The 21,486-nt window shown below is 46.1% G+C and overlaps 1 protein-coding gene across 2 annotated transcripts in view; it reads left to right on the forward strand.

The window, feature by feature from the left end:
• Positions 1–21,486, forward strand: part of LOC146868829 (uncharacterized) — a 216,798-nt gene that overhangs the window by 64,741 nt on the left and 130,571 nt on the right. The window contains exon 2 of one of the 2 annotated variants that reach the window (XM_085613857.1): positions 12,874–13,029. The exons of the other annotated variant lie outside the window; for it this stretch is intronic. The gene's annotated coding sequence lies outside the window, so the exon portion shown is untranslated. The remainder of the gene's footprint in view (positions 1–12,873; positions 13,030–21,486) is intronic. 2 annotated transcript variants of the gene reach the window in all.

Below are 21,486 nucleotides of genomic sequence, written 5' to 3' on the forward strand. Positions count from 1 at the left end.
TGTGTTCAACACTAGCATCAACCTCTCAGAGCTTGGGAACCTCTGGAATGACGTGCACATGGGCTCACGCACCAATGGATTTAGCGTCATTTGATTAACTCGCAAGATTCTCAGCAATGTTTATCAGCAAGCCGACTGCGCTGCTTACCGCAGATCTCTTCACTTCCTTGAGCAGCAGTAAGGTATATTCGTCAGATCGACTTGGGTAAACCAAACACAATAAAGCCAATGACTGTAAAAAGAGAATCACCGCAAACCCAACTGGTCACATGGGTTTTGTGATAGAAAGTTTCCCATGAGCTGCACTGTCACACTTTGGGGCGGATTTACCATTTAATCACTCGGCGCAGTGCAGCAGTCGCAAATGCTGCGCTGCGTAAAAAAGAAAGGGAGGAGAGCAACATATTTACGGAAATATGGCGCTTTCCTCCCCTTTCCCTAGTGCTGGTGCTGAGATCAGCTGCCGTGCGCCACGGAATCACCTTTGCACTATGGTGTAAGGGTGTCTCCAAGAGTCTAGCTTAGGTTTTGTACTGGAAGGGTAACCTTCCAGTACAAAATACTAAGCATAGACTGACTTTACTCCTTTTCCCTCTTTGTATGTGTGCTGTACAGTGTAGCACAAGTACAAAGTCGGAAAAGGAAGGAGAAATGAAAATATTTCTCCTTCTGTGTGCCTACTTCAAAAGGGCGCAGTTTTCTGACGCTAAACCCGGTCTATTTTATTTGATGAATTGCGTTTAGCATCAGAAACCTTGAGTGGGTGCATGGAAACACCCATGCTCCACGCACGGCAGGCCCCGTTGGTGCTAAGTAATGCAAAGCAGCGCATGTTATTTCCAGCCGTAAACAGGTTTAGTGCTGGAAAGTAAATCCGAATACAAAGATTTTGGACAGATTTTCGTCCCTTTTGAGACACAAATACATCGTAAAATCTTAACAAAGCTCCCCCTTAGCTTTCGTTTTCAATGACGTCAGTTCCTGTTGAAGCCAGAATCCCAATTGATGTAATTTATGAGAAAGATTTGGGGGCACGGTGGTCTGGTTCACCAGTCAGGGTTCGAACGCCTTGTAAGGGACATATTGTTCACAGGGGCGTGTCAGAAACAAGAGAAGGAAAGAATTGACTCTTGAAGAGGGGAGGACACAAGTTCCACTTTTTGGCTTATCATGTCGCTTGTGATAGCCCCTCCTTGGGGGTGCAAGGCAGGCCCCAGCGGCTCCCGGGGCGCAGGAAGGCCCGCAATCCTCTTCGGGGCCTCAAACCCTTCAATGAAGCCCCATTCAGCCCAAGATCCATGAATATCTGTGAGATATGGCCCCACATCTTTTGATGGTTTCATGACCCCACTTAAGAAGTACCATTTTGTAACAGAGGGGCTTGTCCAATGTTATGGTTGATTGTCCCTAACAAGGTCTCCAGAACATGTGCGGTCGCAGGGATTAACCATGCCGTCTTGTGTGTCTGGTGTGTGTGTAGTTCTGCGTTCCTTAGATTGCTGACAACTGACAAAGTTGGTTTTTACTCCACCATGAATCAATGGCAGAGGAAGTCAAACAGGTTGGGTGTGTAGAGTAACCGAATCTGGCTCTTAAATAGGAATCAGGGCCAGACAGGCCTTTAACTCCACCAGGATAGAACCTTTGGAGACCTGTTTGAAAGCCTCTGTCACTTTTCCCACCTCCTACAGGTTAATTGCATGAGGTACAGGGAGACAGAGCCCGCTTAAGGATGGTGCAACCAGTACTGCCATACCAGGAGCTGAGATCAGTAGATGCTGTGTTTGGAACCACTTATGGGTTTAAAGCACCTGCTGTAGGGTTCCTTGTGTGCCTAGCAGTTTTCAGGCAACAATAAAAATGTACAGATAACTGGTGATTAAAGTTCCTGCTGGAGAGAGATGGAGTTTTGTCTAGTAAAGTATGACTCATCATAAAGTAGTGCAGAGGGTTTATATGCCTGCTGCAAAGAACATGTACAATGCAGATCATAGAATTTTATTTTATGTGGATGGTTCAGCGAGTTACTGCTTTTCTCACAGAGATCCTTTTGTTACTTAGGTTACAATACTAATACAGCACAGTAACCTATGACCTTGACCTGTCATCAAAGAGTTGGTTGCAAACTGCATGGTATAGGTTAGAATGTTATGTTTTGTCTCTGTCTTTCCTCATCCTGATTTTGCTAAAAAGGGTTTGTGTGGGCAGAATGACATTCTTATTAATAAATCCAATCCCAACCAATGTGATATGTTTTGAATCATGAGTCTCTGCTTTTCTTCAGGCTCAACACTCTTAAAATATACCTCCTACTAGTATCAGTAACATGTGACTCCTACACCTTGTAATTCTAATTGTTTTATTTAACATTTTCTATTGATAGCAAAATCATAATCAGACAGAGGGAAAAAAAGAGAACAGATGGTGGAGAGGGAGAATTAATGTATAAGAGAGGTATGTGAGGAGACAAAATTAGTGGGCTGGTGTAAGCATTTTTGTTTGGCAGGGCTGCTTTTGTGCCCCAGTACAGACCTGAATAGGATAGTTGGAGTGTGTATATAAACAAAATCAGTCACACGAGTTTCTAAAACTGCGGCCATTTTGCACCAGTGTCTACCGTGTGTTAATAGAGGTCCTGGGTGCAAAGGGTAATAGCCGGGGACTCGCGGTGGATTCTCGCCCATCTGTGCGGGGTTTAGTTAGGGGCGGGGCAATGGAGAGGGGGCATGTATTAGAGAAAGCCACACCTGAGCAGACCTTCTCAATCCCTCACAAAAAAGATAGCAAATGCTTCTAAAGAGGTTGAAAAGTCCTTGATGGATGTCAACTGTACAGAATTTACACACACGAGCAGGAAATTCACTGTGTGCAGGGGTTCCCGGCAGACTACTTGCAGATTTGTAAACCCACAAATTACAGATTATCAGAAACTCTTTCTGCTGAGGTCGGCAGGTGAAAGTTATGGTCTCAGAGATATTTGGAGATATAGCCTGGTCCAACGCCGATTACTGCAACAGAGAAGGGACCGTGAGGCGTTTGTGTACACTGAGGCCATGTTTGGATTAGGCCATGATATGGCCTGGTACTACCTATACCCCCTCCTCCCTTGTCAAGACCCACACAATATCAAGAACAAGAACTTAGTTGGAAAAAGGGGGTCGTAGATAACCCCCGGCTGTATTTATTAACAAACAATTTATAATAACAATATTTACAAAATTACGCAGAAAATCATATAATTGACATTGATTACATTTTATATGTACAGATGTCAGATGGCTATCCTTAACATAACTCTAATACAAGTTATTCCTATCCGAATCTAAGCATAACATCATCCATAATCATAATGGCAATTATTTTCTGCGTATCCATGTTTGAGCCTACGGCAAGGTCAATAACTAGTGTCAGATCCTTATCAATTAAGCCCGCCCTCCCGCCGGAGAGCGCATGCGCAGAGGGCCCATTCACCGTGAGGGTACTTCCCCCCCCAGTTACCCCCGTATGCTCAATATACTATCTCCATAAGGGGCCCTTGCAGTTCTGCGACCTTTACTGGCGTCATTGTGCGTGTGCGGGGTGGCCAACCAGCCTAGGAAAAGCGTAACTTCCCCCTCCCCCGCACCCATCCAGCCAAAAAGGCTGCAACTGCCCCTGGAGTTCTAGGAGGGACGACTTGTCCCTCCCCCTTGGGCGACCCCATTCAAGAATGGCGCCGCCCCCTAAGGACCTTAAATTTACTGCTTACCAATCAGGACCTTACCACCACAGGCCAGCATAATTGCCTGACTATCTGCCCCCCCCCCCACCACTATGCTAACTAGGAGGTCATGCCCTGCTTTTCAAGCCCACTAACCATGCCAGCAGATTCTCTGAGAGGATTGCATTACCTACCTTTGATAAGTGGACACCGTCTTTTAAGAAGCACGGGTCCCCCCTGATGCACCCATGGGCGATCGTCTGTTACTGAGGAGACCTAAACAACCTCTCTATCTTGTTATTGATCCTTCTTACCGAGTGGTTCAGTGCCCTCACAGACTCCCCCCCCCCCTCCATTGACATCAAGGTACCATTTGTGACCATGCTATGGTGCATCCGTTGCATGTTTTTGCTAACCAACCCACCTCTGTTATTATGGATTCCAATAGCCCTCTTCTACCCAGATTCACCTGATCATTCCCTCCTAGGTGTAAGATAATGATATCCGGGCGGGGACCCCCTTGCTCAATAAGTCCCTTACAAAACCCCTGAACTGACTCAAACAGAGACCCCCTCTCCCGTGCAATGAGATCTGGAAACCAGCTTGATCTGCTCTGTATTTGTAATTTCCTGAAAAGAAAAATGCATTCAGACGTCTCACATATGAATGGCCTATAATCCAAACTACCTGTGGTCCTGTTTCTGGAAGAGGTGCATGTCCTTGATTTGCTAGTTGTTGGTGAGCCGACGCCAGTTTCCCCCCTGCGTGACAGGTTCGAGAAACTGTAGAGATAAGCAGAAAAAGACACGCATCAGTACAGTGTTAACGCCCCACTTACAACATTTGCAGCCGCACATAGCGTTTGTAACAATTGGAAGACCATCTCCCAATTCTTTTGACATTGCTGCTGTGCAAGCTCCTTGCTGTTGCCTCCGTGGCAGCCCCTATTCTAAAAGAATGGGTTCCAAAGCAACTGGGATCTAAACCTGCCTGCTGTACTGCCATATCCATTACCCTTTTAAATTGAAACCGGGTAAGAGGTGTACTATCCGCATGGATTAATAGTGTCCCACCCCTTGTAGAAGGTCTATGCTGCAAAAATGCTTCAAATTGTGCTATGGGGCAGCACGGATTACCATGCGTCCGATGTAGAACTAACCCCTCACCACAGCCCTCTTGGTCAGTTTTTGACTTCTTAATGGATATCAATAAGGCGTCGCCATGTACCTCTGCATGGACAAACTGCAACCCCCTTGTAAATCATGTTTATTCTGGGCCACCAATTCACCAAATGCGAAAAGCGCCATAAATGGCTAGTAAAAAAGCCACCCTGAACAGTAAAACTTCCCCTTTGGTGTTGCAGACCGCGTCAAGCGTCCCCAGTAGGGCTGCTAGCAGCTCCACCCCTATCGGACGTCTCGAGTCCGGTGCTGTTCCTTGGATGCGCTGCCAACCCTTTAAAGCCTTCCTGACTGTGAAACTAGCGGTGGGATCTCCCTTGTCCCTGGTTTGGGCCAAGAAGGATATTGCTGCCACGTGGCGCCTGGCTGCTGCCACCGAGCGCCCCTCATCATGTAACGGCCCTAAATAACGCAGAAGTGCCCCTGTGTCATGCCACTCTTCCGCCCAATCCTTTCTCAAGAATGTACAATATGCCCAGAACGCCCCTTCATAAGCTTTCCTGGTCCTGGGAGCTAGGCTAACTGCAAAGAGGTTAGGTAGTTGGGGGCACCAATCAGCCAAAGTACTTCTGGGAAGGGCGTTGGATTCGCTTCTGCAGAGGGGAGGTGTGCTCTGAAGATCTGCATCTTGAAGCGAGAGAGTGCATCAACAGCATTATTTAACACACCTGGCACATGTTTAGCCCTAAACAGTATGTTCTCTTGCATACAAAACAGCACTATCTCTTTCAACAGGCGGAGGATCATCTTACATCTTGCTGCTTGCTGATTGATGCATTCAACCACAGTCATGTTGTCAGACCAAAATACCACAGATTGATTACGCAGTCTGTTGGGCCATACCGTTAAGGCCACTCAGATAGGAAACAATTCTAAGAAGCCAATGTTAGCTGTTAACTCATTCTGCACCCATGCATCTGGCCACTGCTGCGCCACCCACTCATTGCCAAGTATGGCGCCAAATCCCACACTACCCGCAGCGTCAGTCCATAAACCTAACTCTGCAGAGGTAGTGGGTGGACCGGGCCACACTACCCTGCCATTGAAGTCCTGCAGGAATTAAGGGTGGGCGTAGTGGGCGTAGTGGGGCTACGTGAAGCAGCACGTAGTGTGCCCAAATCTACGCACACTACGCGCTTCGCGTAGCCCCACTACGCGCCACCCGCCACCCACCCACCCTACTTTTAAAAGATTAAATTAATTTGTAATAAAGCAAATTAAAGGCACTTACCTGACGCGCGGCGTCTCCCGGGGCTCCCTCTTCCTGTTTTTCAATTTTCCTGACAAATGCGCATGCGCGGACGCCCGCGCATGCGCATTTCTTGCGAGAAATGCGCATGCGCGGGCGTCCGCGCATGCGCATTAGTCAGGAAAATTGAAAAACAGGAAGAGGGAGCCCCGGGAGACGCCGCGCGTCAGGTAAGTGCCTAATTTCCTTTATTACAAATTAATTTTTTCTTTTAAAAGTACGGCGGGCGGGAGGCGGGTGGTGGGCGGCAGGCAGCTACGCTTCGCCCACGTAGTGTGCGTAGGCGCTGCCTGCTTCGCCTACTTCGAAAACTGCGAAGCAGGCAGCGCTACGTACACTACGTGGGCGAAGCGTAGTGTCGCGCCCAGGGTTAGCAGGAATGCCATCTAAATCCGCATGTCCTGCCTAACCTAAGCCGACAGCCTGGTATGATGGTGCTTCTCTTTAAGCTCGGTCATGGCCTCGGCGATGGAGCGGGAGAATGGTCGTCCCATTGGAATCACTCTGAGGGGGAAGTTCAACTATCCAACCGTTTGCTGTAACTGATGCAAGGTAACCTTATCCTTGGCTAGGCATTGCTGCAAAGCTGTCCTGAATTTTTTAATCTTGTCTGCCGGCAAGCGGAAACACCCTTGGACTGAATCCAACTCAATACCTAGGAATTCTATCGTTGTTGTTGGTCCAACTGTCTTTCCCGGCGCCAGGGGAACCCCAAAAGCCCGCATGAGCGTGCAGAATTCCTGCAGTGCCCACGCACACTTCTGAGAGCCCGCCGACCCCAGGATTAGAAAGTCATCTAGATAGTGCATGACAAACTGATGCCCAGTCACACGTCTAAAAACCCATTCCAAAAATGAACTGAATTTTTCAAAATAGGCGCAGGAGACCGAGCAACCCATGGGCATACACATATCCATGTAAAAAAATTCTTGAAACTTAAATCCTAGCAAGTGAAAGACTTCTGGGTGAACTGGTAACAAACGAAAAGCAGACTCAATATCAGATTTTGCCAGCAAAGCACCTGGGCCCAGGCCCCTAAGCAATTCCACCTCCTGGTCAAATGATGCGTATTTTACACTACAAATCTCATCACTGATGGCGTCATTCAATGAGTTGCCCTTAGGTACAGATAGATTGTGAATCAACCTGAACTCGCCCTGCTCTGTTTTTGGGGACCACCCCCAAAGGAGAACAAACAAAATTGTGCACCGGGATGTGGTCAAACAGGCCCATTATTCTGCCCAGGCATAATTATTTAGCAATCTTAGTTGCCGCCACGCCTGGATTGGCCCTCACTGACAATTGATTTTTGCATTCCGGCGCCCCAACATAATCAGGTGCGGGGATCCTAAACCCATATGTGAAACCCTCTTGCAGAGTCCTAGCAGCAGAATGACAGGGGTATTTGTTTAGCCAAAGGGTCATAGCCGTTATGTCAATGGGTGAGTGTGTAACTTGGTGTACCCTACAATCATTCCTGCTTCCTCTTGTCTTTATCCCTTGATTTCTTGAGACACTTGGACTCTGGGTGTGATGGGTTAGCGCAGATAGAGCAGGCATGTTTGAACTTACATGTGCCTGGTGCCCTAGTGCATGTCCTCCTATTAAAATCCCAACAAGTCCCCTTCAGCCCTCCCCCACCCCCAAAGCTATTGGCAGGGCCTGTGTTCTGGGCCGGCTGAAAGGGATGATAAGGATGAAATGCTTGGGCTGTCTGTCCCCTGTTATTAGCCTGCGTTGTACTAAACTGATGATTGGACTGTGCTGCTCCAAACTGATCCAACCAAGAGATCGTATCGACCTGGTTCCATGAGAGTGCAGGGTCAGATGACTTAGCCCTCCTGAAGTCTATGTCATACTGCTTCCAACTCCCCTCCCCCATATTTGTCATTAGCCATAGTAATGCGGTTCTGGTGACATGCCATCTCTGCCTGTATGTTAGGAAAACGTTCAGCCATTACTGCCATGAATATTGAGAAAGCCCTGATCAAGTTATTCAAGTTCTCCTCCACCCTGAATCTTAACAACTCACTTGCCCATTCTCTCGGGAGCATCCAGTCCTTCTGTTTCTTAGCTTTCTCCCTTTCTCTTTCATCAACTAGCAAAGAAAACATGCTAACATAGCTGCCTGACCATATGAGTTCTTTTAACTCACGCGACACGTGTCTAGCCACGTTCTCCATCCCGGTATGAACCTCTCCCATGCCCAGCATTGGCAGCATCACCTGCTTACCTGCTGCGATCACTCCAGCAGGGTCTGTCAGCATCTCCTTCGCCTGGCTGACCACCGGTACTTCCTTGTTGACGCCCAGTGGTGTAACCCCATTGTTTGGGTTGGAAAGGAAAGGAGTACCCTTCCCTGTCCCTAGTGGCCCCCCAGGTGTTGCCACAAACTGGGCAATCAACTTCCTTGCTTCCGCCTATGGGTCCCCCTGCATTTCTTTCGCCCCTACTACTGGAGACAAAATCTGTGCTCTCCCCAACCAAGGTAAAACTGCCGCTAAATGTGCCACTAAATCTGATGGGACCGGGTTAGCGCCTGCCGGGTTATCTTTTGGGACCCCACCCTCTGGAACCCCTGTGACCTGTGGCTTGCTGCCTACTGGCACCGCTCCCGCAGGTACGACCGTTATCGGGGCGCTCAATGGTTCCCCCAGAGGTACTACCCCCACTGGAATCGCCGGGACCAAGGCACCCGAAGAAACCCCCCCCCCCCCAGTGCTCCCACTCCTGATGGGCCAGGTACCTCTCCATCCTTGGGCTGAGACACCGGAGCCGTGGCTTTTGTCTTAGTCACCCCTTTTTTGGGACAAACCCGCTTAGGAAGGGGATCTAATTACCCTCTGGGCTTGGGGGGTACTATGGGGCGCTTGGGCCTTTCCAGCGTCCCCTCCTGACCTTCCACCCTCTCTCTGAGATCTGCCAGGTTTTGCCCCAATCTGTCAACTTTCTTCCATCTCCTGTCCATGGTAACCATTTTGCGCATCATTGTCTCCATCATGTACACCATGCGAGAGCATTTATCGCCCCGTTTCATTCTACTTACCATTGCTGCTTACGTTTCTGCCAAATGCTTTGACCCTACTTTTACTACCACCGCGTAAACAATGCTAGCCCGTTTACTCACTTAACTTGCAAAGGTACTCAATGCAACAAATCCGCCCCACGCTGGTCAAACCAAAACCAAGAAACAAATACAAGGCTAAATGAAAGGCTACCTATGAGGTGCTCACTGTCCCCCTCTCATAATCACTGCACTGCCACAGTGTGTTAGGTCCTCTTCTTCACCCCCTGTGTGTACCTCCCAGAACAAATGAAGCACCAAGAATTGAACACTTAACCTAAGGAGGAAAGTCTACTTTGTGACTAAGGTGCGAGCGCTTACAAAATCCATGTGCGCGCAGCACTTCCTGCACAACAAATGAAACACCAAGATTTGAACACTTATCCTAGAGAGGAGAGTCTACTCTGTAAATAAGGTGAGGGCGCTTACAGTACCCACGTGCACGCTGCACTCCCTGCTCAACAAACTGAATTGTATAATGAATTTTATACAGAATGCCTTTCCTGTTTAAACGAGGTCTTAAAGGACAGAGAACATTAGGAACTGAACACTTAATCTCGAGAGCAGGAGCCTCAGACCTTCCTTATTAGGCCACAGTGACTTCCTTAATCCCTACTAGAGAAACGAACTCAGGACCTTCCGATTACCAAACTGACGCTCTGGCCACTGTACTAAGCAGGCTGCACAACCTTAAACGCTAGGCCCGTTACTCACAGCCCCCCACTCCCCGACTCTCTCTTAATCTACACTGCGCGCCTGACAAACGATCACGCACTCTGTTCGCCCCCTACACTCTGCCCCCCCCGCTACACCGGGGAGTACGCGCTGGAAACTGCGCGGGTTCAAAAATTGCCACAATCCCGTCCTCAGCAACAGCACGCTATATATACCGTGCGGGTGAGCGCTTTCCGCCACCACACACGGGTACCTGGCCTGGGGCGTCGCCCACAACACCGCCGACACGCTTCTGTTCCCGGGACCGAGCTCCTTCAGCGAGCCATGCAGCGCGTCCTCCGGTGCGACGCCGACCAACAACGAGATCCTCCTGTGCGCTTTGCCAACCGACGCCGCTTCACAGAGCCAGACTGCTTCGACTCCGGCGTCCTAGCCCCCTGCCGCATAATTTCCACAAAAGAGGACACCGTTCCGAAACTGGATAATCCTGAAATCGAAGCGAAAGAAAATTAAATCACAGCCTCCTAGCGAGGTTGCACTACATGCTGGGGAGCTCAGAAGGCAAAGAGGAAGATTCCTCTTCTCCCCAGCCTTTTATGGCTACCACTCGCCCCAGACCGGTTCTGGCTAGCCTGGAGGCTGGCCACTTGCGTGACCCGGAAGTGATTCCTTTCACTTCCGGGTCACGACCTCTAGCCTTTGACCAATGAGGGTGGAGGCGCGCCTGTCGCGTCACTGCTGGCCGCGACATGCCTGCCTTCCCGGTCGTCGGGGGCCGGCAGGACTGCAATATTATCGGCGTGTCCGATGCCAGCCCCGCCTTTTCTAAATTCATATCCTTGCAGACACTACTGTTTGCACAGGGATCGGAGCTCTGTGCACTGCCCTAATCACCGGCCCCGCTGTTCTCCCTTGGCGCATTTTGCTAGGTAAAACTTACTGAAATTTACCAGGTGAAAAACATCGAGTATATTCCAATGAAAGCAATATTTGGTGCAGAAAACACAAAATACTGCATATGATTCCTCATTTGTCAGACAAAACTAAGTGTTTTTTGGTTTGCTAATAACTTTGGCACCATTTGATGAATCATCACAACACTTTAAAAAAAAGAAGAAGTTTGTCCACCTAAGCACCTTCATGGAAAGTAATTTCGGTCCAGAAAGAGTGGGCCCGATTTACAAAAGTAATCTGAGACAAAATTCTAACTTTATGACGTTTGGTATTCACAAAAGGCATTTAGGACTAGTAAAGTTGGGAATCCTAACTTTGCTACTCCTAAATGTCTTTTGTGAATACCGAACGTCGTAAAGATAGGATTTTGTCTCAGATTACTTTTGTGATTCGGTCCCACAGAATTTTTCACCAGTTTACTTGCACCCACGCCATGCACTGCTTAAGACCTCACATATTACATCAATCATGACACGTTCTATGACATAATTTATGACATCACTGAGAGAATATTTTGGTAGTTTGCATTCAATTTACATAAACTCGATTTTATGTAGTAAATTTTGGAAATGATATCCTGGCAACTCGATATGATTATTGTGGATATTCTGTCATACAACCAGAGTGTTATTTCGATTAAATGCTTGATGTGACAATGAGAACTATATTGTGTTACCGATCTCCATGATGGATTGCCTTGTTGATGGTTTGGAAATCTACTGAAAATTAGAAAAAACATTGTGTAGACATAAGGATAGTACTCGTAAATGCCCTTTGTGAATTCTGTGGATTCCCAGTCATAAACCTTGACGCTTTGTCTAACTTTAGACCAAATGTCTAAGTTTACCTTTGTGAATCAAGCCCGAGTGTATTTTCAAAGGTTGCTGCAAATAAGTCTGGGGGCGGGGGGAAATCTTGCAAAAATGGGGCTTCCTATAGAGTGTTCGTCACATTAACTAGAGAGACCCAGAGGTGTCTCTATAATAAGGTGGGGAAGGTACGGAGCAGCGCCAACCCATGATCACACCCAGCATAAAAGCACTGGGCACAGACCCAAGGTACATTGTGTAACAACTAAGCACCAACCAAACGCCTACGCAACATGCTAATGCCTGATGCTATAGAGTCACATTTTATATAGTGACAGTTTACAATGTGCAAAGACTAAACAACAAACAGGAATATAATGAACATGTGAATCCCTGATGCTATAGAGTCACATTTTATATAGTGACTGTTTACAATGTGCAAAAACTAAACAACAAACAGGAATATAATGAACATGTGAATCCCTGATGCAATAGAGTCACATTTTATATAGTGACTGTTTACAATGTGCAAAAACTAAACAACAAACAGGAATATAATGAACATTTGAATCCCTGATGCTATAAAGTCACATTTTATATAGTGACTGTTTACAATGTGCAAAAACTAAACAACAAACAGGAATATAATGAACATGTGAATCCCTGATGCTATAGAGTCACATTTTATATAGTGACTGTTTACAATGTGCAAAAACTATACAACAAACAAGAATATAATGAACATGTGAATCCCTGATGCTATAGAGTCACATTTTATTCAGTAGCAATCTATATTGTGCACCAACTTGACAGCAAACAAGAATATAATGAACACACTAATGCCTTACAAAATAAAACATCCCATTTTAATGTGAAGGCTTTGCAAGGGAAAGTAAACGTTTAAATAAAAACATCAAGCATCGGCCCCATCAGATAAATTCAAGTTTCAAGACATCACATACAGCCTTGTATGGACCACCCACACCTTTATTTCTCATTTCTAGTCTGGCCATCACACTGCTGAATTTGGAAACTCATGAACTTCATTCCACTTCCCTGTCTGACGCAGGTCACTTCCATCATGTTGTTTCAAAGATGTTCCACAGAACCCAACCACACATCTTGTGCAATGCTATTCTGGTTCGCGCCACGGGCACTTCATTGTTTTGATCCAAGTTCTCTTTTGTCTTCAGCTTCATGTACCAATGTTCTATTGAGCAGGATTCCTTCTTCCTTCACAGAAGCTTCCCAGGGCTGTGCCTGTCACCTAAATTCGCCCTTGACCTGCATGAATCCACTCTTGTTCTGTGTGCAGGGGTCTACAGAGCACCACCTTCTTTGGCCAGAAGAAATCTTCCATCCAACCTTGACATTTTTAGAACTTCAAAGACTCACAGGTAAGTTCCTTCTCTTTTTCCTTCACCTACCCATGCTTCAGAGGTTTCAACAACAGCTGTATTATAAGACCCCCACAACCATCACCAAGGCCTTTGGGTCATGAGGACCCCCCTCAAACGTGCTTTGCAATTGTCTAGCCCTCATCAAAAACCATGTTAATCCACTGGGGTGAAGCCAACATTAGACCCTCTACAAAAATAATGGATGGGAACTTCTAGAGGCAGCGAACATGTTTATCCCTCTTGGAATAAAATCCTTACTCGACATTCTCACTCTAATATAGATATAATCAGTTAGTGGACTGAGGGCTGGCAGAAGAAAACTTCAGACAATCTGTGCAATAAATCACAATTGCACTATACACTATAGGACAAACTGTGGCAGAAGAACTCGAAGGTTCCCCTGTATAACAGTATAGTGACTAGATAAATATTGACCAGCAACAACATCAACTCAAACATCAACTCAAACATCCCAACTTGTGCAATATTGTCAAGGTAAATAATATATGGGGGGCAAGTTACTATTCTAACGACATATCCACTTACTTTGGCAGTTGTGCTTAATTTGAGCTGGTGGTTGCTGTCAGTGTCAGTTACTTTTGGGGACTGACACTTATTTTTCCTTATCAAACAATTTATGAGCGCAAGTGAGGACAAAACCCATGAAGGGGGAAAAGGAGTACAAGAAAGGTGGAAAAGCCGTCCCAAAGGGAGAAAGCAGAAACCTGCAAGAGTGAGAGAATGGGGCAATGAGTGTGTGGGGGCATGAGCTGGAATAATGACTACGCAGCCTTGGTATTTAGTGTACTGACATTTAATAGCACCAGCCGTGGGCTTCTGTGCAGAGTTTGGGCACCGGCACTCATTCTTTTACAAACTGATCACTGCTTGACCGTAGGTTGCAAGTCCATATTTTGAAGTCAGCGCTCTTGCGAGGACTCATTTACCTCTTTCAAAATGGAGGAATGACCTCCAATCAGATGTGCATTGAAGTCACTCCATAGATCCCAAGTTTATCAGCAAGATTCCTATTTATATCGTGAAATTGATGACTGAGTCCAATGTGAACTGATGAACACTGAGCAGATGGACAACCAGACCAATGTCTGCCATCCTTATTAATCAACTAATTTTACATCAATTACAGGATACACAACAATTGTCCAATCCAAGTTCTTAAGAGGCTAACCACCACAGCAGGTTTAAGGACAATTGATAACAAGAAAACCATAAAGAAACTACCTTTTCCCCTGGAACCTCTTTCCAGTCAGAGCCAATGGGAAGTATTCGCAAAGACAACTATAAAAACCAGTCATTCTATGAGAAGCTAGGGTGACATCAGACCGTTGTACCACTGCTTCGCGTCTTTTAAGTGGGACTGGCGGTTCGGTTAGGCTAAAGCATCAACTCTTGCATTTCGAAAGGTTGCTCTGTTGATCACAGTTCCATTCAGACACAGATGTTGTCATGATGCCCACTTTCTTCCGGTGTCTGTCTCCTCGCGGGTATAGCAGACTCTGAGAGGCCAAGTAGGCCGATGAGGAGGCCACAGTGAAAAGGGAACAGACCCAAAATTTCAGCGCGATAAGATGCCTCTTCGTCCCCATTCTCGGCCAGTGCTGTACACAAGGTCTTCAGATGCACTGGGCAGGTTTGAATACACATACATGTCATTTAGAGGGCGACACCTGGTTTGCCCCTTGCGACTCCTCCACTGACCCTGTGATCCCAGGCCTATGGTGGCAAAAACCAGAGCCAAGCACACGAGTTAACTCCGCCCTCCTTCTTTTCAGCCCATTTTGTATTACGCCTACTGTGGATAATTGTATATTATTCACTATTAATGTAATAAAGAATTGAGCATCAGCAGCTAAAATGGGACCTTCACTGAGAGCCAAAGTGAGTAAAAGATGCTTTTAAAGGTATCTTCTGTGCATGCTTGCGGGTGAGAGTGCGTTTGTGTGGGAGAGGGAGTGTGTATGTGTAAGTATGGGTTTGTATACAAGCATGTGAGTGTGAGTGAAAGTGAAAGTCAGTGGCCGGGAGGAAGACTACATGAGATTGAATGTCAGGAAATGAGTATGAGTGAGAATGAGGGAAGGAGAGTAAGAGTGAGTGCAAGTCAGTATATGTGTGAGTGACTCAAAGTAAGAACAAATGACAGTGCGTGTATGAGTGACAATGAGTGTGTGAAAGTAATACTGAGTGCAAGAGAGTGAAAATGAATGAGTGAGTGAGTGCAAATGGGTGGGAATGATTGAGTGAGAATGAGTAGATAAGAATGAGTGTGAGTGAGAATGTGGTACTATGCTTGTGAGTCTGCCTTTGGCCCTGACATACCAAGGGTCATTCCTGGCTTGTAAAGGCACCATGGCAAAATACTGGGGCTGGCATAATGGAGGTAATTCTTAGCATGACAGGGACCTATGATGAAATATCGGTACTGGAATATTAGAATAATACCTGACATGTAGGATATCTCTGGCAAAAGGCTGCATTGGCATGCTGGCAGTAATTCTTGGTTTGGGCACCCACAGAAAGATTATGAAGCTGATATAATGGAAGTAATTCTCTGCGTAAAGGTCACCCATGGTAAAACTCTGTGCTAGTATACTAGAGGGAATGCGTGACATTTCGGGCACCCTCCGCATCATGCCTGCGCTACCACATTGGAGGCGATTCCTGGCATAAAGGAGGGCAGCCACGGCATATAGGAGGGGGACAACTATGACAAACTGCGGGCCATAGCATACTAGAGGAAAATTTTGAAATAAGGGTTAGCCATATTATAAGGATAACATTAACAGCAAAATTCTAGAACGGGCATATTGTATGTAAGTGTTGGCATAAGAGGGGTATTCATGACCTACGGGGCCCACCCATGACAACATGTTGCTCCTGGCCCAGCGGAGGTTATTTTTTGGCATGGAGGGCAACTCATTCAACATTTTAAAAAAAGAGGGTGGACGCCCAGGGAGAATCAGCTCTCACTGGCTTTGCACACCATCAAAGAACTTATATGTTTAACAAGTGACTTTTCAGAGCCCATGGCTTTTTTAGCAAATGTTTGAGAAAAGGTTGCTTTAAAATGCTCCATTTGACCCCAAATTTAATTAAGGAAGATTGATTTGCATATTTTACACATTTACATTTTACTTTTTGTTGTGACGCTTTAGTTTTTGTGAGTTTTGTGAGTTTTTGTTAGTGGAGAGGTGTGGCTCACTGGTTAGAGGCGGCTGACCCGTAAGCAGAGAATCGGCCAGGGACCAGGGTTCAATTCCCGACGCGGCTGGATTGTGGACCAGGGTCAAAAACGGACTCGATAATTCTCGCCTCGGTACCTACTCTAACCAGGAACACACTCGGCAACTCTGGGCATTCAGCTTGCCTCATCTCTACAACGGTCCCCCACAGACGCTGGGGATGCCTGGTTTCACCTTGGAGATACCCAGAAAGGGACCATCTCACAGGGATAGCCAGGACGGGTTCCCCAGCGGTCTACAGCGCCGGGACTCCCCGTTGCTGGGGCAGCTGTGCGCTTTACAAGTCTACAACATTTACATCTTCTTGAGAAGATGAAAAGAGAGTGAAAAAGGAGCCCCAAGTAACATAACCATAACCTAGATATATGTGACAATAAAGTGACATTCAGTAAAAACAAGGTTGGTATTTAAAAGGGATGTTCAATTGTTCAATTGTCAATGCAGGGAAAGATCAACCAGATTGTTCTGGTGCTTCACTCTTTGGACTATCCTTTTGGTGTTGTCAACGACGTTTCAACCCTACTCGTGATGTGAGGGTCTCGGCAGGAGAGGCATTGCCTGGGGACCACGGGTTGGCTGTGCTCTTTATAGGCTGCACAATTCAGATTCAATGATATGGTATATTCATCCTTGTATGGGGGCCGGGCTGGCCGCGGGTAGGAGTCCGATTGTTCAACAATAATCATTCATTATTTTCTTTAAAATGTAATACATGGGGAGCCCACGCTGAATGCATAATAACTCTGCTGGACTGAAATTATCACGCAGTGTCCCACATCTGCGGACACCGAGAAACCCCACACCGGTGCCTTGAAGACATCGCTTATACATTGGGAGGAAGACTTCAAATGCAAGACTCCCATATAATGAATTTTAAAGAAAATACCGAATCAGCAGAATGCATCACACATGGAAAGAGGAGAAACAAAAGTGTTTCTCCTCGTAGTGCCTGCTCTGGGAAGGCGTAAGGTTGTGCCGCTTCCCCAGGTTTATCTAATTAAGTAAATCTGGGGCAGTGTCAAAACCCATGGGTGTGGCATGGGAAATCCCACCGCAACACCCATGGAATGTCTCCGTGGTGCAGAGAAAGACAACGCAGCGACTTGCGCTCCGTTGTTTCACTCCATATCTAGAGGCCATTCAAAGCCTTCATAGTAGCTTTGCCTGGCCTCATAGATATGATTGTGAGGTTTGCACCGCCGGAGCGTCAGAAAAAGAGACGGTCCGGGGGCTCAAGTCTCTCATAAATAAGCCCCTCTGTTCTTACGACTGATGCAAAGCTTGTGCCTGGGCAACACAACCCGCAGCATATTTCACAGGTACCCTTGAATTTCCACCAACCATCACTAGATGCTCAAATTGATCTTAATGTTGGATGAACCTTCTTTACTAGCAATAACCATACCATCTCTGGGGGGACCTCCCTGCACAGCTCAAAAACAGAAAAGATGAACACATATATTCAAGAGATCTCATGTCTTGCTATAAGACCCAGAAACTATCACAAGACAAGCCTGAAAACGATACCTTATGTAAGAACTTGAAAACACATATGTTCAAATAACATTTTCAGTACAGAAACTTCCTGCTTCCTCATCTTCTCCACCTCCATTTTGTACCTTGACTCTAATTAATTGTTTGATTATATATCTCTTGCATCTGGGTCGTGGTTACTTGTAAGGCATGCGGCTATTCCTGCAGTTACTTCCACTCTATATAAATATGCAAAATAAAATAGAACTACCCATAAAATAAAAACACAACTTATATCATAGTCAGCATAGATGTTGTGTGCATTCAAATTAGTACTTCATAGAAATGTACTTCTGTGGATGGCAACTGTCATGGTAAATGTATACCAGGGTTGTGCAAAATGTGTCTAATTTGCTTTCAAGTATTTAAGCAATTTGCTGCAAAATTACGTATTACTACGCAAAATGCAGATATATATTTAAGCTTGAAATACATCCACACGTCACTTTTTGTCACAGGGACGCATTTAAACAAAAGTACCACAAACAACAGCTGCTCAAATTCTGTTGTTCCGGTACATTAATGAACTGTGCATTTTTTTTTACTGTGGACGGCGCGTAATTCCGCAAAGTAACTCAATTGCATAATTTTGTGTGACCGGCACAACACAAAATTCTTCAAAATATCTATCTGGGGCTCTATTACCTATAGGGTGCACTTTCCCTGTTTGCACCGTGCACGAACAGAGGAAAACTGCACCCTATTAGGTTGAATGTGCTGCCCTTGGGGCAGCCGCAAACTCATGTTGCCCTGGGGCAGCGCATTCAAGTAAAAAATGGAGCTACTGCTTCAAAGCTGTTCCATGTTTTACTGTGCAGGCTGCTACCCGCCGGCACTGTAAAAAGGGAAGAGAGATCCCCTTGCAGGCGGGTGATGTGAGTGACTGCAGCCACCTGCAATGGATGTCTGGGGCGTCCATAGGACACATGTGTAACCCTCCACAGGGCTGCTATCAGGGGGTGCACTGTCAGTGCCCCTCCTGATAACTTCTTTGCCTTTGCACCTGCATCCATAATATGGCGTGGGTGCAGAGTTAAAGAGATTCCCTCATTTGCATGGGGCATGCCCTCAAGTAAACGAGGAAATGCTCTTTTGAGAAAGCGCTGTTATTACATGTACGCGAGTGCTATCTGTAATACATAAGGGGTCACATGCATCTGAGGCCCTTCGTACGCGAGCGCTATCTGTAATACATAAGGGGTCACACGCATCTGAGGCCCTTCTGTAATTGCCCCTGGGGGCGCACAAAGCAGACAGAAACGCCCATTGCGCCTCCAGGATACTTCTGTAATAATGGCTTTGCTATTTGAATGATTTAAATTCCAATTCTTACAACGTTGACTAAAATCTTTTATGAGCAGCCAATGCTGCCATGTGCCTAGTGTATGTTACCATGGACCTGATTTAGAATTTGGCAGACACAAGACATCAGTCGGAAAGCCTGTTTGCCATATTTAAAGTGGGAAACAGCGTTTACAACGCTGCTATTACCACGCAGGTAGGTAACAATGCAGTCATTACAACGACCGCGTTGTTAACACTCGTGGCTTTACATCGCAAGTCGTTTCTACCACTTGCGCTAGGTGGCGTGCAACACCAGGGAATGTGTTGGCTTTTAAATCCAATACCTTCCCTGCTGTTGCGCTAACTGGAGTAGGAATAGTAATTTATACTATTCCTAAGTCCAGCGCGCCACCTAGCGCAAGTCGTAGAAACGACTTGCAATGTAAAGCCATGCATGGTAACAACGCGGTCGTTGTAACGACCACGTTGTAACCTACTGCTTTGTAATAGCACGCATTGTAACGTGCTATATTAATTTAAAGTGCATGAAGGCCCTATGCACTCTGATAGGGTGGATGGGGCATCCTGCACTTTATGACTGATGGCCTGCATCCGCCAATCTCTAAATCGGTGTTTATGTCTTGAGGTTGGGCTGGTGACCGCAAACATATCCACAGGCCACCATTGGTCACGGACCCCAACATTAACAAAAAGTATAGCGCTTAGAGCGTAAGAGCTATGAGTGTGTTTGCTGTCAGCTATCTGCTGCAAAGGAGCTCCAGTGGTATGGTTTTGTTTAGATGACATTACTTCATGTACTGTATTAAGTCATATGTGTACTAAAGTACTTTTCTTTTATTAAAGGAAAGCACTGCATGGGAAATCAGTTATTAAGCGGGTTTTGTGTCTGTTAAGGCAGAGTTGTATCTATAAAAGTATTATATTTCATATTTAAATGCAGCGCACATTCATTTGCAGTTTAAAAAGTGTTATCCTATTTGTTCTGCACATAAAGTATTTTTTTTAACTTTGCACTTTTCATTTGGAGAGCACATGGAGGACAAGGCAGTAGTAAGAAAAGAAAATACTACCCCCCACCCCCATTTGTACCACATTCTAATGATACTAAATGAGTAAGGAGGCAGGCAAGCCTGACACTGGTTCTTTTCCTTCCTTCTTTCTTTTTTTTTCTGTTTTCCATCTTTCATTCCAACTTTTGTATCTTCGTGTCCGTGCATTTTTCTCTTACACCTCATCTTCATCTTTGCTTCCGTTCTTCATTTCCTTCCTTGATTCCAACATCCTTTCTTTCTTTTCATCCTCTTCCTCCTATTATTCCACCCTTTTCTCCTCCTTTCCCCGTGCATCTTTCTTTCATTTTCTTTTCTCCATCATTTGCCTTTTTCATCTATCTTTCCTTCTTACGCATCCTTTTTTCTTTTTTTATCTCTTTCTTTCATTATTTCCTCCTGCTCGTCTTTGTCTTCTTTTTCTTTCTTCCTGTATTCTCTCTGTCCATCATTCTTCCTTATCACCATCCATCATTCTTTCCGCCCTTTTCCCACCCATCTCTCCATTTTTGCTTGTATCCATCCACCCTTCTTTGCTTCTCCACATCCATCCATTATACGTTTACCTCCACCCCCCTTCTTTCTGTGCCCATTTGCTACTCTCAACCACAGCTCCATCTAATATAACTATTGCATCACATTGAAACTGTTTTTATGATATTGTTGCCAATAAAAATACAAAGCAGCCATAAACAACAATTTAAAGGGCGTATGTAGCACACAGCTACCTAGTGTCCCTCCCACCCCGCCCCCACACACCCAAGCTGCTGAAGTGGGGGTTTGTGATGCCGCTGCTGGAGGGTTATCTGTTATACTGGTTTTTTTTTCACCACAATCACAAAAGACATGGCTTCGCCATAGAACATTTGCTCTCACAGCCTCCGGACTACGAGTTGCCGAAACTTCGGAAGCTCTCAGTGGACTCTAGTGTTCCGTGGCACGTTCTCAGGACACACTGGCATGCAAGAACACGCACACTGGCATGCAAGAACACGCACACTGGCATGCAAGAACACGTACACTGGCATGCAAGAACACGTACACTGGCATGCAAGAACACGTACACTGGCATGCAAGAACACGCACACTGGCATGCAAGAACACGCACACTGGCATGCAAGAACACGCACACTGGCATGCAAGAACACGCACACTGGCATGCAAGAACACGCACACTGGCATGCAAGAACACGCACACTGGCATGCAAGAACACGCACACTGGCATGCAAGAACACGCACACTGGCATGCAAGAACACGCACACTGGCATGCCCCAGGGCTGCTGCAATTGCTCATTTCAGGTC

This window comes from Triturus cristatus, chromosome 1_2 (assembly GCF_964204655.1).
Source record: "Triturus cristatus chromosome 1_2, aTriCri1.1, whole genome shotgun sequence".
In the NCBI taxonomy this organism is placed as follows: domain Eukaryota; kingdom Metazoa; phylum Chordata; class Amphibia; order Caudata; family Salamandridae; genus Triturus; species Triturus cristatus.